This window comes from Rhinopithecus roxellana, chromosome 15 (assembly GCF_007565055.1).
Source record: "Rhinopithecus roxellana isolate Shanxi Qingling chromosome 15, ASM756505v1, whole genome shotgun sequence".
NCBI lineage: Eukaryota > Metazoa > Chordata > Mammalia > Primates > Cercopithecidae > Rhinopithecus > Rhinopithecus roxellana.
This window is the reverse complement of record NC_044563.1, coordinates 94,649,440-94,668,199: the sequence shown is the minus strand read 5'-3', so window position 1 is coordinate 94,668,199 and position 18,760 is coordinate 94,649,440. Positions and strand designations below refer to the sequence as shown.

The 18,760-nt window shown below is 37.5% G+C and overlaps 1 protein-coding gene and 2 pseudogenes across 4 annotated transcripts in view; 2 read left to right on the top strand and 1 right to left on the bottom strand.

Moving 5' to 3' along the window:
• Positions 1 to 18,760, bottom strand: part of PDE3B (phosphodiesterase 3B) — a 231,247-nt gene that overhangs the window by 194,958 nt on the left and 17,529 nt on the right. The gene's annotated exons all lie outside the window — the stretch shown is intronic.
• Positions 3,793 to 4,443, top strand: LOC115893479 (annotated as a pseudogene). Its single transcript, XR_004053474.1, has one exon. The product of XR_004053474.1 is annotated as a 60S ribosomal protein L6 pseudogene (transcript).
• LOC104681939 lies at positions 4,832 to 5,954 on the top strand (annotated as a pseudogene).

Here is an 18,760-nt window from a genome sequence, read left to right as displayed (position 1 = left end):
TAAAATCTTCGGTTCTTTGAAAGACACTGTTCATAGAATGAAGAAACAAGCTACAAACTGGAAGAAAATATTTACAAATCACAAACCCAACAAAATACTTATATCCACTTAACCGAAGACGATATATAATGAAAATAAACCCATATAAAACAGATGCTCAAAATCATTATCCATTAAAGAAATGCAAATTTCAATCATGATGCAATACCACTACACACCTAGAATGACTAAAATAACAAATACTAACAATACCAAGTGCTGGTCAGGATGTGGAACTACTACATATATACATTTCATACATTGCTGGTGAAACTGCAAAATGGCATGAACACTCTGGAAAACAGTGGCAATTTCTTATAAAGTTAAACACACACTTAACAAATGACCCAGCAATCCCACTCTCGGGTATTACACTAGAGGAATAAAAACTAACGTTCACACAAAAACTTGTACATGAATGTTTACAGCAGTTCTAGTCCTAATCAACACAACTGGAAAAAAAACTAAATATTCTTCAAAGAATGAATGCATAGGCCAGGCGCAGTGGCTCATGCCTGTAATCCCAGCACTTTGGGAAGCTAAGACAGGTGGACAACTAGAGGCCAGTTCAAAAGCAGCCTGGCCAACAGGGCAAAACTCCGTCTCTACTAAAAATACAAAAATCAGCCAGGCATGGTGGTGCATGCCTGTAATCCCAGCTACTCCAGAGGCTGTGGCATGAGAATCACTAGAACCTGGGAGGCAGAGGTTGCAGTGAGCCGAGATCGTGTCACTGCACTCACTGAAGCCTGGGCAACAGACCAAAACTCTGTCCTCCCCACCTTTAAAAAAAAGGATGAATGAATGGATAAACAGGTACATCCAACCAACGGACTACTACTTAACAATAAAAAAGAATAAACTAGTTCATGCAACAACTTGGATGAATCTCAAAGGCATTATGCTAAATAAAAGAAGCCAGTCTCAAAAGGTTACATGCTGTGTGACTTCACTTACGACATCAAAAAGATAAAACTACAGTGAAGGAAAAGAGACTAGTAGTTACCAGGGATTAGTGAGAGAAGGAAGATGCAGCTACAAAGGGATAGAAAGCACAAAGGAACTTTTGGAAGCAATGAGACAACTCTATATCCTGAATGCTGTAGAGGATATACAAAATCTATACTCATGGTAAAATTCATAGAACCATACACCAAAAAATACCTATTTTACTCTGTTAATTTTCTATTTTAAATTTAAAAAAATAAAAGGTAAATACCTAAGTTTCAAGGGAAAGATTAGGTGAGAATATGTTTACAATTCAGTGCTTTGAACAACATCTAAAACATAGAAAGGTATCATTACATATATGCAAGTTATTTTCATTAAGTAATCTGGAAAGTGAAAGATGACAGGCTACCTAACCTTATGCCATGAGCCACATATCAAACCCTGGATTACTTCCTCAATCCTCAGAGAGTGGTTTGGCTTGAGAATAAAAGAAATAAGCTTCATTTCCTTTATTCTGAGGAACTCAAAATGTATTCTGAAAATGACACCACCAGAAAACTCTAAAATACAACAAGGCAAGTGCCATCTTACTCACTATAGGTTCTATACCTCGTTTTCATTTTTTTTTAGAATTTAAATCAGAAAAAGCTAAAAACTAAGGCTAGCATCCTATATGTAAACCAACAACTATACTATCAATTTATTTTAGACAAGTCTTTTTAACAAAATGGTGCTGGAACAACTGGTTATCTACATGGAAAAAGCAAACTTTGACTCTCTGCCTTACCCCATACCCAAAAAATTACTTCAAGTTAGATCATACACCATAAAACTTCTAGAAGAAAACAGAGTATCTTAGAGATGCTTAAGTAAAACTTTCTCAAGGTATTAAAAAAAGCACTAAATGTAAAGGAAAAAAATTAGTGCATTAGACTTCAACAAAATTAAAATGTCTGCTTATCAGAAGACATTTGGAAAATGAAGAGGTAAGCAACAGATTGAGAGAAAATATTCATAACACATACATATGGCAAAGGACTCACATCCATAATATAGTGACATGACACATAACAAACTTCAGTGGTAGCTGTCATGACATTGTGATGTAATTACTTTTTTATAAAGTAACTGTAAAACTCAAAAGCCTAAGTGTTCAGTGTTTATAAAGTCCGTAATAGTGTATAGTAATGGCCTAGACCTTCCATTCACTCACCTCTCACTCACTGACTCACCAAAAGCAATTTCCAGTCCTGCAAGCTCCATTCACGGTAAGTGCCCTATACAGGTGTACATATTTTTACCGTACTTTTTCTACGTTCAAATACGTTTAGATATACAAATACTTAGCATTGTGTTACAATTGCCTACAGCATTCAGTACAGTAACATGCTGTACAGGTTTGTATCTTAGAAGCAATAGGCTACAACATATAGCCTAGGCATGGAGTAAGCAACGCATGACTGTCTGAAACAACTACAAACCAGTAATTTTTTGAAAATCAACAATCCAATTTTAAAATTAGCAAAAGACTTGAACACTTCACAAAAGAAGATACATAAATGGTCAATAAGAACATAAAAAGGCATTCAATATCACGGATACTATATGGCTAAATAAAAGAATGGCAACATCAAATGTTGGTGAGGATGCAGAGCAACTGGAACTTTCATATATTGCTGGTAGGATTGTAAATGGTACAACCACTTTGAAAATGTATATGTCAGTTTCTTTTAATGTTAAATACATATCCACTCTGACTTAACAATTTCACTCTTAGGCATTTATCCAACAGAAATGAAAACACGTCTCCACAAAAAAGACTTGCACAAGAATGCTCAGAGCAGCCTAATTCATAAGCCAAAAACTGGAAACCTAAATATTCATCAACATAAGAGTGTATAAACAAATTGTGACAGAATAATAAATAAATTGTGATCTATTCATAAAATATATTCATTCAGAGAACACATTCATTGAATATATTCATATGACTGACATACAAAACAGTATGAATGAATTACAGGACAGTATATGGAGTGAAAGATGCTCAACACAAAAGAATGCATACTGTATAATTCCATTTGAAGAGGTTAAAAAACAGGTAAAAGAAATCTATGGTAATAGACATCAGTAAGTGGCTATCTCTGAGGAGCTGGATGGAACTGACTAGAAAGAGGCTCAAGGAAAGATTCTGTATCTTGTTTTGGTTCATGATTACATAAGTGTATATAACTATCAAAACTTGAACTCAACATTTAGGCCAATGCATTTTATTATATATAAATTATCTGAATTTTTTTAAAAATAAGCAAAAAATAAAATGAACAACAATATTAACAAGAAAGAAAAAATACTTAATCAAGATTATAAAGGAACAACCCCAAAGATTATGTCTGCTCTTAAGAAATAGAGAAATAGGTGCTAATTTACTATCTAATGGAAAAAAAGGTTACCTCTCTTTAGGAGACAGTCCCAAAAACAGAAACACAGACTTAAGGCCTAAAAGGTTCTAAAGTAGCTTTTCATCCTCAAGTCCAACTCTGAGAACTTCAGTTCTACCTGAGGAAGAATTATATTAACCTAATATGTGATAATATTAGGTTACACTGTATTATACATTAGGTTACATTATACATCCATATCCTTTATACCTGCCATGAGGGCGACCAGCCCACCATTTCTACAAGCCCTTTGATAAGCAAGAGTTGTTTCTTTATAAAAATAATTTATTTTCAATCTTGGATTTAGCGGCTGAGTACTTCCTCTTGTACATGGCCTTTCTGGAATACATGGCAGGAAAAAGAAGGAGAAGGTTCTTGCAACTCTTACAAAACCAGTTGGTGGTGACAAGAACGGCGGTACCCGGATGGTTAAACTTCGCAAAATGCCTAGATATTATCCTACTGAAGATGTGCCTCGAAAGCTGTTGAGCCACGGCAAAAAACCCTTCAGTCAGCACGTGAGAAAACTGCGAGCCAGCATTACCCCCGGGACCATTCTGATCATCCTCACTGGACGCCACAGGGGCAAGAGGGTGGTTTTCTTGAAGCAGCTGGCTAGTGGCTTGTTACTTGTGACTGGACCTCTGGTCCTCAATCGAGTTCCTCTAAGAAGAACACACCAGAAATTTGTCATTGCCACCTCAACCAAAATCGATATCAGCAATGTCAAAATCCCAAAACATCTTACTGATGCTTACTTCAAGAAGAAGTTGCGGAAGCCCAGACACCAGGAAGGTGAGATCTTCGACACAGAGAAAGAGAAATACGAGATTACAGAGCAGCGCAAGATTGATCAGAAAGCTGTGGACTCACAAATTCTACCAAAAATCAAAGCTGTTCCTCAGCTCCAGGGCTACCTGCGATCTGTTTTTGCCCTGACGAATGGAATTTATCCTCACAAATTGGTGTTCTAAATGTCTCAAGATCCTCATTAAATAGCTAACTACAAAAATAATAATAATAATAATTTAAAAATTAGTAGTCCTGCCTTACCTAAAGTAACAATTTTCAAGACTCATACATACTCTCTTTCATTTGAACATAACTTCATTTCTAATAAAAATACAAATAAAAGCTTTTCTTAGAATATTAATAAAATCAGTTTTCCATTCCAGTTGAAATCAGGATCAAGATGCCTCTCCCTAAGTGTAAGTGCTATGTAGAAGTTCAGTATTTTTCCTATGGCAGTAAGAAGCAGAAATTAACTAATTTTTACCCTCATATTCCCTTTAAGTAGTTCAAATAACAGCAACTACAGTAGACTGTTAGCTGAAAATCGAAGTTAGTAAAATTTTAGTTGGGGGTGGTAGGAGAAGGAGGCGGCAGCAAATCATTTACAAATGGTGCCAAAGCAGGACCCGAAGCCTAAATTCCAGGACATTGAGTGAGTGCTGTGCTTTCACAAGCCTCTTCTTCAAGAAACAAAGTGTGTAAAGGTTGCCATAAAGGACAAACAAGTGAAATACTTTATACATTACAGTGGTTGGAATAAAAATTGGGATGAGTGGGTTCCAGAGCGCAGAGTACTCAAATACGAGGACACCACTTTGCAGAAACAGTGAGAACTTCAAAAAGCCAATCAAGAGCAGTATGCAGAGGGGAAGATGAGAGGGGCTGCCCCAGGAAAGAAGACATCTGGTCTCCAACAGAAAAATGTTGAAGTGAAAACAAAAAAAGAACAAACAGAAAACCCCTGGAAATGGAGACGGTGGCAGTACCAGTGAGACTCCTCAGCCTCCTCGGAAGAAAAGGGCCCAGGTAGATCCTACTGTTGAAAATGAAACATTCATGAATGGAGTTGAAGTTAAAGTAAAGATTCCTGAAGAGCTAAAACCATGGCTTGTTGATGACTGGGACTTAATTACCAGGCAAAAACAGCTCTTTTAACTTCCTGCCAAGAAGAATGTGGATTCCATTCTTGAGAATTATGCAAATTCCAAGAAATCTCGTGGAAATGTAGATAATAAGGAGTATGTGGTTAATGAAGTTGTGGCAGGGATAAAAGAATACTTCAACATAACGTTGGGCACCCAACCACTCTACAAATTTGAGAGACCACAGTATGCCGAAATTCTTGCAGATCACCCCAAGGCACCTATGTCTCAGGTGTATGGAGCACCACATCTCCTGAGATTATTTGTACGAATTGGAGCAATGTTGGCCTATATACCTCTAGATGAGAAGAGCCTTGCTTTATTATTGAATTATCTTCATGACTTTCTGAAGTACCTGGCAGAGAATTCTGCAACTTTGTTTAGTGCCAGAGATTATGAAGTGGTTCCTCCTGAGAACTATCGGAAAGCCGTGTGAGAGACGCTCTCACTCACTTATGTTTGGATCTCCGGAAACACATTTTTGTTTAGTCTATCTCTTGTACAAACGATGTGCTTTGAAGATGTTAGTGTGTAACAATTGATGTTTGTTTTCTGTTTTATAAACAAACAAAATAAAAGGGGTAATAGCTCCTCTTTTCTTTTTTTTTTTTTTTTTTTTCATTTCAAAGTTGCTGCCAGTGTATTCAATAATGAACAACAGAGGGATATGCTGTAGAGTGTTTTACTGCCTAGTTGACAAAGCTGCTTTCGAATGTTGGTGGTTCTATTCCTTTGATACTACACACTTGTATAATACGTGTTAATGCCACATGACAAAATGCTCTGATTCCTAGTGCCAAAGGTTTGATTCAGTGTATATAACTGAACACACTCATCCATTTGTGCTCCTTTTTTTTTTTTTTCTATGGTGCTTAAAGTTAAGAGCCTATCCTTTGCAAATCATCCATGTTGTTACTTAGGCATTTTATCTTTGCTCAAATTGTTGAAGAACGGTGGTTTGTTTCATGGTTTTTGTATTTGTGTCTAATGTTCGTTTTAACATGATAGACACAATGCATTGTGTAGCTAGATTTTCTGGAAAAGTCTATCTTTTAGGAATTGTTTTTCAGATCTTCAATAGATTTTTTTTTTAATTTCCAAAAAAAAAAAGTAAAGCTTTTGCTATGACTCCCCAGCTAAAAACTACATTTCTCCATCTCTCTAGCAGCTGAGTAAGACCATGTGACTAAGTACCAGTGGAATATGAGCAAGATGATATATGAAACTTTCACCTCACTTGTTTAACATAAAATTATTTATCTGGACTCTCTGGACTCTCTCTTTCCCCTTCCCCACTGACTGGAAGATGAGCATGACAATGTCCTAGCCTGACCATGGAGATTAAGACAAGACCCTAAGAGGTGGCAGAGCAACATAAAGGAAGGAGCCCATGAAAGACTCAGCAGCCTGAACGTGTGACCTGTTGTTATGTGATAAATAAACTTTCTTACTTGAGCCACTATATTTGTGTCTCTTGTTAACATTAGTTTAGTCTTTATCATAACAAATAGAGCAACAAAACTAGTTCTTGGTTTTATTTCCCTAAGTCTTTCTGATTTGTGTTTCACCCCTAATAAAACATTGTGATTTTCCCTTCTTAGTAGGTTTTCCTAAACTATATACAACTACATTGATTATCTGTGTAAAGTATGGGAAGCATCTTTTTAATTCCATCTCAAATCTAGTTTACCTTATTGTAGTTACGTAATTTAACTGTGCCATTTGTAATAGCTATAGAAAGCCCTGTGTTCAGATAGAAGTTTCATTCATTCACTTAATAGCAATGTATTAAGTGCAAAGTTAATAACAGTGCTATAATGCTACCTAAAATAATAAGAAAAGGGATAAGACATTGTCCTTGTGCTTAAGAAACTCAGAATCTAATGAGGAAGCCAATTATATAACTAACTAAAATATAATATAAAGATAATTTAACAGTAGTATCTGGTAAACACGATTTTTAAAATATATATACACATACATATATACATATATATTTATACATATATATATTTTTTTCGAGACAAGGTCTCACTCTGTCACCCAGGCTGGAGTACAGTGCCACAGTCACAGCTCACTGCAGCCTTGAATTCCTGGGCTCAAGTGAGCCTCCCACCTCAGCTCCCTGAGTAGCTAGGAACACAGGCACACACTACCATGCCTGGCTAATTTTTTTAATTTTTTGTAGAGACAGAGTCTTGCTATGTTGCCCAAACTGGTCTCAAACTCCTGGCCTCATGCAGTCCTCCCATCTCGGCTTCCCAAAGAGCTAGGATTACAGGGATGAGTCACCACGCCTGGCCTATAAAATATTTTTTAAAGGACATTCTATCCAGGGATGAATGGGTAGAAAGTCATCTGAGATAGTCCAAGTCACTATTATGTCTCACTTGGATAACTGCAACAACCTCCTATCTTCCTGCTTCCACTCTAGCTATTCCGTCAATAGCCCATAAACAAGCAAGAATAATCTTTTTTAAACATAAATTATACCATAAAATTGTCTCATGACTTGCCATTAGAATGCAATTGGAATGAAATGTAAATGTTAACAAGGTGTATAAGGCCTGATGTGATCCACACAGTTCTTACCACTCCTACCACTCTCTAGCCACCCAGTTTCCTTTCTAACAAGCACGCCAAGATCTTTCCCACCACAGGGCCTTTGCTAGTTCTTCTGCCTAGAATGTGCTTCCCTCAGCATGACCAGCTCCTTCTCAACATTTATATGCTGGTTAAAATGTCACCTCTTCAGAGAGGCTTTCCCTTTCTACCATACCTAAAGCACCACCTCCACCTCCACCATCCAAAGCTCTAGTATCTCTTTGTACTATTATTCTGTTTTATTTTCTTCATGCATCACAGTACTTAAAACTACCTGAAAACTATTTCACTGTGTTTTTATTTTCTATTTCCCTCTGCTAAAATTTCTTAAAGCTCCATTAAGGCAGGAGACTGATGTGTCTTGTTCACTGTATTAATCACAGTATCCAAGGCAATATTTGTATGTGCTCAATAAATATTGTTAAATATGCTGGGCATGGTGGTGTGCACTTGTAGTACCAACTACTCAGGAGACTGAGGCAAGAGTATCACCTAGCCCAGGAGTTTGCGCTCAGCCTGGGGAACATGGTGAGACTCTGTCTCTGGAAAAAAAAATTATACATATCATTAAACAAAGAAAGATGACATGTAAGCTGGATTGTTGGAAGGTAGTTAGGAACAGAAATTGTCAAGAGGAACAGACAGAGATGTGGAAAAGGAAATCAAACACATTTTCTCTTACCTAGAACTTTTTCACAAATTTTTTAGGATAAAGTAATAGACTATTATGGTTGGAAGATATCCTAAAGCTTTTATCTAATTTTCTCATTTTGAGACATTAATACTTTAAAACATTCCCCTGATGTTTTCCTGAAAATTTCCCTTGGTATGTAAATCACTATCTCCTGAGCTAACCTATTCTAATTCAAGAAACTCTATAATTATTAAAAGATTTTCTCATATTAATCCCAAATGTTTGCCTGTTAATTACACACATTACTCCTGATTCTGATATTAGAGGTTCTCATGAAGATAAGTTTAATCCCTATTTCACGGGGCAGACTTTCAAATATTCAAAGACATCTATAATACCCTCCTAAATTAAAAAACAAAAAATAGGTAACATTTATTAACAATATCTGCTAGGCTCTGGGCTATATACTTTATGTGAATTACTCAATCCTAACAACTACTGTAAAATAAAACGATTATGATTGTACCTATTTTGAAAATGAGAAAATTAAGTCCGTATTAGATAACTTGCCTAAGGTCATCAAGCTGGAAAGTGCTGGAGTCGGAAATTAAACACAGATGGTCCAAATCCAGAACCTATATTCTTAACTGTAAGCCCCACTCTCTAAATGACTCCTGATCTTTGTACTATTTGCATTAGGCCGCTATGTGTAAATCACCCAGATAACCATGCTAAGGCACAAAACTCGACCAACTGTCTTCCACCTAATGATGAAGGCTCTATTGATTCTCAGGTATTTATAAAAACATTCATAATATAAGACTTAATAATAAATAAGAGGATATGCAATTTATGTTGCATATGTATCTTTTTAGATTAATCTTTATAGATTAACATTTGTCTACAAATACTAACCTATGTTTTCATTTTTATGCCTATTCTTCTTCATTAAGTACATTCTACTTCATTAAGTACACACTCCAAACTACCTGATATATTTTCTATTTTCTCAACATACTCTTTATTTCAATACTATTCTCTACCTTTTGTTTACTTGATTCTTCCTAAAAGGACCTTCCTCCAATACTGCAGATACTGTGTCCTTAAAAAATGATAGTGCTGGGAGGCCGAGGCGGGCGGATCACGAGGTCAGGAGATCGAGACCATCCTGGCTAACACGGCGAAACCCCGTCTCTATCAAAAATACAAAAAATTAGCCAGGCATGGTGGCAGGCGCCTGTAGTCCCAGCTACTCGGGAGGCTGAGGCAGGAGAATGGCCTGAACCCGGGACGCAGAGGTTGTGGTGAGCCGAGATCGCGCCACCGCACTCCAGCCTGGACGACAGAGCGAGACTCCGTCTCAAAAAAAAAAAAAAAAAAATGGTAGTGCTATTGCAAGGACAGAAAACCAAACACCGCATATTCTCACTCACAGGTGGGAACTGAACAATGAGAACACTTGGACACAGCATGAAGAACATCACAAACTGGGGCCTGTCATGGGGTGGGGAAAGTGGGGAGGGATAGCGTTAGGAGGAATACCTAATGTAAAAGACAAGTTAATGAGTGCAGCACACCAACATGGCACATGTATACATATGTAACAACCTGCACGTTGTGCACTTGTACCCTAGAACTTAAAGTATAATAAAAAAAAAAGGTAGTGCTACGAATATTTCATTTGCCTCTCCAGATCCATTCTTCATTCTTCTCCACCCTGTTCAGTGCCCCAGGAGCCTCTGTTTATATCCAAAGCCCACCTTGCCCTCTGTCTTTGGGGTGGCGTCAACCAATGGAAGACAAGAGCAGAAGACAGAAAGACAGGAAGTGAGCCTGGAGTAGTTACTCTCCCCCACTCTACCACCCACACCTCCACCCCTGCTCTCATGTAAAATCACCTCTGGTTAGTGATGCTTCTCTGCTACCAGAGCCACAGCTTCTGTCAAGTGAACCTCTATACAGCTACTATCTGCGTCTTAACAGCTCCGTATTCTGCCCTTGTATGTTTAAAGGTGATAATGGCTATCTGTTGTTGCTCATCAGATACTCATACCATGTTCTCTTAACACTTCCCACTCTTTCATAAATCATTCCTTCATAAACTCTCCCTACTTTAGCCATTTGAGTGTGTCATCTATTTTCATTGGGACGCTCACTTTTATAGCATCATTCTTTTCCTAGGCCTTCTCTGTATTTAATATATCCTTTATATTTCTTTTCCTGTACTAAACTCCAAGTTTCTTGATGGTAAGGTATATTTTATTCATTTTTTAATCTCTAAAATAATTAATTTTGCCGATAGTACTTACTATCGGCAATGATATGTTTCAAGAATAAATGGAATGTTTCAAGAATGGAAAAAAAACTTTTTAAAATCAAAAGAATACTTCATGACTCAAGACAATCATACGAAACTTAAACTTCAGTTTCCATGAAGGTTCAAAAACAGGCAAAAACAATCTATTAGGATAAAGGTCAGAACTGTGGACATCTTAGAGACAGGCTATCAAATGGGAGAGACCATAAGGAAGCCAACTAGGGTATGAAAATGTTCTACTTTTTTATCTGAGTGGTAATTACAGAGATATATACATAGGTAAAAATGTGTTAAGCTATATACTTGTTTTGTTCACTTTACAGTATGTACCATACACCTCACTAAAAAAGAGAAGAAAAAAATCTGTATTTAGGTGCTCATGTTGAAACAATATGGCTAACACCTCATTTATCTAGAAGTCCTTTATCAAAACAAACAAAAAAAGCTCTCTGTGGAATCAAAACAGATATTACAAAGTCCATATACTGTATCCACAAGAAAGACTTCCAGGACTTTTCATCCTTACTTTTACAGTGAATTCCAATTAGCTTGGTTAACCAGTGGCCTCACCTACCATTGATAAACAGTAATTAATTGGGAAAGGGGAGGTAAAGATTGGTAACATCTAGCAACAGGAGCAAGCAAAATAACTGTTAAAGAGAAGATCAAGGCTAGGCGCCGTGGCTCATGCCTGTAATCCCAGCACTTGGGGAGACCGAGTCGAGCGGATCACGAGGTCAGGAGTTTGAGATCAGCCTGGCTATCACAGTGAAACCCTGTCTCTACTAAAAATACAAAAAAATTAGGCGAGTATGGTGGCACACACCTTTAGTCCCAGCTTCTCGGGAGGCTGAGGCAGGAGAATCGCTTGAACCCGGGAGGCGGGGGTTGCAGTGAGCCAAGACCATGCCATTGCACTCCAGCCTGGGTGACAGAGTGAGACTCTGTCTCAAAAAAAAGATAAAAATGTAAGAAACATCACTTAGTATACGGCAAACAGACTTTACAAGCCAGTTAGACATCCATATATCATGGCACAGTAAGACAGTGTTAAAAGTGGCAACCTTGCCTGCAGGAGTGAGATACAGGTGGGCATGGTGGAGGCAGATGGTCAGGAGAGTCCCCAGGAGCAGGGAGCCTTGTGCAAGAATGGACAGCAACAGCCAAGGCTTAATATGTGGTCTCAGTCTGAGACAAACAGGCTTCCAAAACAATTCTACTGGTTGGATCGCTGGCTTTTCATCCTTTTTGACATAGTGTTGTTTATTTTTGGGTTGTCTTTTGCCAAGACCAGTGTGCTGATATCTAAACTAATAAGCTGGTTTCTGGAATGAATTCTGAAAATGACTACAAATTATTGAATAAAGAAGACAGTATTGTGCTGTAGAAAAATTTCATACCTCTAAGGGACCTTCCTTTCATTGTATACTTTCTGTTCATTTGTAGAACTATTAAATGGGTAGGATATCATCCATTCACAGCTAAGTTCTTAAAACTAGACCCTTTGCTTCCTGTTGAAAATTTTTTTTCAAACATCTGATGGCTTTACAGAGGCTGATGACAAATGTATTTGTACTTAAAAGTTTAATGTATTCATTAAAAAATATAGTAATGTCTTTCCTTCAACATTTTAAGGGTTGACGAGGGTTTAACATAATGCAAATAATATGATGAATAATAAGGTGAGGTATTTATAAATTCAAAAGTAAATTACTCAAAAGTGAAGAAAGGATTTTGAGAGAAAGAACAAAGTGTACTTAGATGGTATAGAGGCTATAACACAAAAGATATGCAAAAAATGTAGGCCCACAATATATTTCTTGGCTCTAAGCACCAATTAAATGTTGAGCTTAAGTAGGACTCTGTTACAAAAAGATGTGTCATGGTCAAAGGGTTGATACTGTCTCAGAAAAAGTAGATAATATCCAATATTGGAAAGCTAGCATGCATGTCGTCTTACCTGGATGTCTCCCCTTTTCTTCCTTTTAAATTCTTGAGCCCCCTGAAATAGGATTGTATGCTTCAAACCTTTCTTTTTTTTTTTTAACTCTTGCATTAATTAAGCTTTTGGCCAAAATGTATTTATTTTTATAATGTCTGAAACTTATTTAAATACTTCAGCAAAGTCAGTGTGATATTTACCCATTCAATAGCTATTTGAGCTTTTACTATTGGCCAGGTATTATTTTGGACATGGCAGTAAACAAAACAGACAAAAATTCTTATCTTCAGGGTGCTTATATTCTCCTTTCTTGTTATTTAAATGTAAATATGTGATTTAACAAGAATTTATATTCCAAGGGTGATCAGCTAGCTTACAATCAGAAAGGCCACACTCCAAAAGCAGCTATTATAAGCACTTCAGAAGCTATTCCTATTAGCCCTAAAGACTAATGTAAGTCATATTAGAAATATAAGAAATAATATAAGAATAGAAATAATATAAGGAATAGAAAGAATAATATAAGGAATATTCTAGTATTAGAATATTAGAAGGGGCTGGGCATAGTGGCTCATGCCTGCAATTCCAGCACTCTGGGAGGCCAAGGCGGGCAGATGACTTGAGCTCAGGAGTTCAAGACCAGCGTGGGCAACATGGCAAAACCTCATCTCTACAAAATACAAAAAAAAAATTAGCCAGGAATGGCAGCATGTGCCTATAGCCCCAGCTACTCCAGAGGCTGAGGTAGGCGGATCTCTTGAGCCTGGGAGGCAGAGGTTGCAGTGAGACAGATCACGCCACTGCACTCCAGCCTGGGCAACAGAGCGAGTCCCATCTCAAAAAGAAAAAAAAAAAAAAAACGATATTAGAAGCAATAATATAAGGAATATTAGAAATAGGGTCTTGTCATTGAAATTAGTGGCATTCAACATGTGTGAACTCTTCTAAATATTTTGGGGATATTCCCTCCCCTTATAAACAGGGCATAAGATCTTGTAAACTCTACATTCTCTGTCTTCCAGAATGGCTCTTAGGGTTACAGCCAAGTCTGAAATTAATTTTGGAGGATTTTAATTGCTTAATGCTGACTATAAAGCTAACAATTACGCCTTCAGGGTACTGTTGCATCTGCCTAAAGAGAACCTTTTATGGAATGTGTGGGTGAACTATTTGGGGGAACACAGAACTGGGAGATCACTCAGTTTACCAAGCAGATTGTATGAACTGCTTCTGCAGTGCTTGCTAATAATTTTGTCAAACACATGTTTACTAATTTTTAAAATGACAACCCTTACTTATCAGAGAAATATATTATTTTCATCAAGATCTATTCAGGGTAAGCAGAAATAGGGATAAACATAATAGAAAGAGTCACAGCAAAAATGTTTTTAAATTAAAAAGATATTACTTGTAAACAGATAAACTTTAGTTACCTTACAAAAATGTACTTGATGAGAACACATGAACACGTAGAGAGGAACAACACACACTGGAGCCTACCAGAGTGGGAGGAGGGAGAGGATGAGGAAAAATAACTAATGGGTACTAGGCTTAATACCTGGGTGGTGAAATAATCTGTACAACAAACTCCCATGACACAAGTCTACCTATGCAAACCTGCAAATGTACCCCTGAACTTAAAGAAAAGTTTTTTTAAAAAAATCACATTTCCAGAGTTTGCTAAATTATGACTAGTATTTTACTACTATCTTCTTCCTTGGTGAACTATTAAAATTAGTAAATTTATGTTAAAAATGAAGTTCTCCCTAGAAATCAAAAGTGCAATCTGAGCACTGAAAATGTTCTATCAACACTCGTTAATTGAGAACCATTCAAACATCTAGGAATTTTTAACTCTGCAAATCATATTTGAAAAAGTAATGTCAAAATTGTTTATAACCCTACTGCACCACTATGATCTCACCTCAAATTATCATTCCATGTCCCTCCTTTTGTTTTAGAGGTAACTCCTGCACACAATGTCCTGCATTAGTTTCCATTCTCCCAGCTTGCAAAACTCTTCCAAGCTTCACCTATAAACTGAGGCATTCACCTAAAGTAAGCTTCCCCTGCTGAAGAAGATTTTTGCTGGGTTTTGTGACATCAAGAACTTATTCCTTAGGCACCCTGTTCTTCAAGTTACTTTCAATGATGAAATTATGAGTATTATGTATCAACTAGGAAAAAAAAGTCCTATGAAGTGATAAAGAAAACAGTATTTAATCCAATAATTCAACTCAATAAACTATTTGATACATGCCAAGCACCAGGGTTACAAAAATAAATAAGATACTGTCCCTGCATTTAAAGGACATAAAATGTAGAAACAGGAAAGGCCTATCAACCCAAATATGACAGAGAGTATTAAGTGCAACAATAAATGCACAGAAATAAATGACTCAATTTTGTTGAGAGAAAGAAACAAATGAAGAAAGGCAGAATCTAGGCTCAGTTTTTAAATTATGTACATTCCATGCAACTATATAGACACTATAGTTACAAGAAAGGTGGCATGCAGGGCCGGGCGCAGTGGCTCATGCCTGTAATCCTAACACCTTGGGAGGCCGAGGCGGGCGGACCACGAGGTCGGGAGTTCGAGACCAGCCTGGCCAACATGGCAAAACCCCTGTCTCTACTAAAAATACAAAAACTAGCTGGGAGTGGTGGCATGTGCCTGTAATCTCAGCTACTTGGGAGGGTGAGGCAGGAGAATCCTTGAACCCAGGAGGCGGTGGTTGGAGTGAGCTGAGATAGTGCCATTGCACTCCAGCTTAGGCGACAAGAGCAGGACTCCATCTCAAAAAAAAAAAAAAGAAAAAGAATGGTGACAAGCAAAAATTAAAATATGTTGTCTAAAAAATTAAAACATGTTGTCTAAAAGATGTCAGAATTTCAAATAGCTTTTTCTATTATCGTGTTGACAGAGGCAATGTCTTTTTCTCAATCCTATGGCTTCTATGAAAAACTGTCACTAAATAGTTTTGGATTCTCTCTACCCTTCACTTATTTATCTCCTAGAAGGAGGATAGTGACTTACCTGACTGGTAAGTTTAGACTAATGAATCATGTAAGCATAATTCTACCCTTTGCTTTTTGCTCTTGGAAGCCTACCCACTAGATGGAAGCAGAAGTTCTCCAATGCTTCTCTATGGATAGGCTCTCCAGGCAAATAGGGAAAATGTTCCTGGTCCCATTCTGCTAATGACCCGGTAAGTCTGTTTAACTCAGGGGTTCAGTATTACAAAGCAAAACTATCTACAGAATAAGCCATGCCTTCCAATAACAGTTTTATCAGGAATATAGATGGTATTCTGATATCTCACCTGTCACTCTCTTCTCAAAATTTGGGCAGGGAATTTGGGTGTTATTTTTTGAAACCTCTCAAACACCACAGTATTAATTGCACTGTCTTTTTTTTTTTTTTTTTTTTTTGAGACGGAGTCTTGCTCTTTCGCCCGGGCTGGAATGCAGTGGCCGGATCTCAGCTCACTGCAAGCTCAGCCTCCCGGGTTTCTTTTTTTTTTTTTTTTCTTTTATTTATTTATTTTTTTTTTTATTATACTTTAAGTTCTAGGGTACATGTGCATAACGTGCAGGTTTGTTACATATGTATACTTATGCCATGTTGGTGTGCTGCACCCATCAACTCGTCAGCACCCATCAAGTCATCATTTATATCATGTATAACTCCCCAATGCAATCCCTCCCTCCTCCCCCCTCCCCCCTCCCCATGATAGGCCCCAGTGCGTGATGTTCCCCTTCCCGAGTCCAAGTGATCTCATTGTTCAGTTCCCACCTATGAGTGAGAACATGCGGTGTTTGGTTTTCTCTTCTTGTGATAGTTTGCTAAGAATGATGGTTTCCAGCTGCATCCATGTCCCTACAAAGGACGCAAACTCATCCTTTTTGATGGCTGCATAGTATTCCATGGTGTATATGTGCCACATTTTCTTAATCCAGTCTGTCACAGATGGACATTTGGGTTGATTCCAAGTCTTTGCTATTGTGAATAGTGCCGCAATAAACATACGTGTGCATGTGTCTTTGTAGTAGAATAATTTATAATCCTTTGGGTATATACCCAGTAGTGGGATGGCTGGGTCATATGGTACATCTAGTTCTAGATCCTTGAGGAATTGCCATACTGTTTTCCATAATGGTTGAACTAGTTTACAATCCCACCAACAGTGTAAAAGTGTTCCTATTTCTCCACATCCTCTCCAACACCTGTTGTTTCCTGACTTCTTAATGATTGCCATTCTAACTGGTGTGAGATGGTATCTCATTGTGGTTTTGATTTGCATTTCTCTGATGGCGAGTGACGATGAGCATTTTTTCATGTGTCTGTTGGCTGTATGAATATCTTCTTTTGAGAAATGTCTGTTCATATCCTTTCCCCACTTTTTGATGGGGTTGTTTGTTTTTTTCTCGTATATTTGTTTGAGTTCTTTGTAGATTCTGGATATTAGCCCTTTGTCAGATGAGTAGGTTGCAAAAATTTTCTCCCATTCTGTAGGTTGCCTGTTCACTCTGATGGTAGTTTCTTTTGCTGTGCAAAAGCTCTTTAGTTTAATTAGATCCCATTTGTCAATTTTGGCTTTTGCTGCCGTTGCTTTTGGTGTTTTAGACATGAAGTCCTTGCCCATGCCTATGTCCTGAATGGTACTACCTAGATTTTCTTCTAGGGTTTTTATGGTATTAGGTCTAACATTTAAGTCTCTAATCCATCTTGAATTAATCTTCGTATAAGGGGTAAGGAAAGGATCCAGTTTCAGCTTTCTACTTATGGCTAGCCAATCTTCCCAGCACCATTTATTAAATAGGGAATCCTTTCCCCATTTCTTGTTTCTCTCAGGTTTGTCAAAGATCAGATGGCTGTAGATGTGCGGTATTATTTCTGAGGACTCTGTTCTGTTCCATTGGTCTATAGCTCTGTTTTGGTACCAGTACCATGCTGTTTTGGTTACTGTAGCCTTGTAGTACAGTTTGAAGTCAGGTAGCGTGACGCTTCCAGCTTTGTCCTTTTGACTTAGGATTGTCTTGGCAATGCGGGCTCTTTTTTGGTTCCATATGAACTTTAAAGCCGTTTTTTCCAATTCTGTGAAGAAACTCATTGGTAGCTTGATGGGGATGGCATTGAATCTATAAATAACCTTGGGCAGTATGGCCATTTTCACGATATTGATTCTTCCTATCCATGAGCATGGTATGTTCTTCCATTTGTTTGTGTCCTCTTTGATTTCACTGAGCAGTGGTTTGTAGTTCTCCTTGAGGAGGTCCTTTACATCCCTTGTAAGCTGGATTCCTAGGTATTTTATTCTCTTTGAAGCAATTGTGAATGGAAGTTCATTCCTGATTTGGCTCTCTGCTTGTCTGTTACTGGTGTATAAGAATGCTTGTGATTTTTGCACATTAATTTTGTATCCTGAGACTTTGCTGAAGTTGCTTATCAGCTTAAGGAGATTTTGGGCTGAGACGATGGGGTTTTCTAAATATACAATCATGTCATCTGCAAACAGGGACAATTTGACTTCTTCTTTTCCTAACTGGATACCCTTGATTTCTTTCTCTTGCCTGATTGCCCTAGCCAGAACTTCCAACACTATGTTGAATAGGAGTGGTGAGAGAGGGCATCCCTGTCTTGTGCCAGTTTTCAAAGGGAATTTTTCCAGTTTTTGCCCATTCAGTATGATATTAGCTGTGGGTTTGTCATAAATAGCTCTTATTATTTTGAGATACGTTCCATCAATACCGAGTTTATTGAGCGTTTTTAGCATGAAGGGCTGTTGAATTTTGTCAAAAGCCTTTTCTGCATCTATTGAGACAATCATGTGGTTCTTGTCTTTGGTTCTGTTTATATGCTATATGCTGGATTACGTTTATTGATTTGCGAATGTT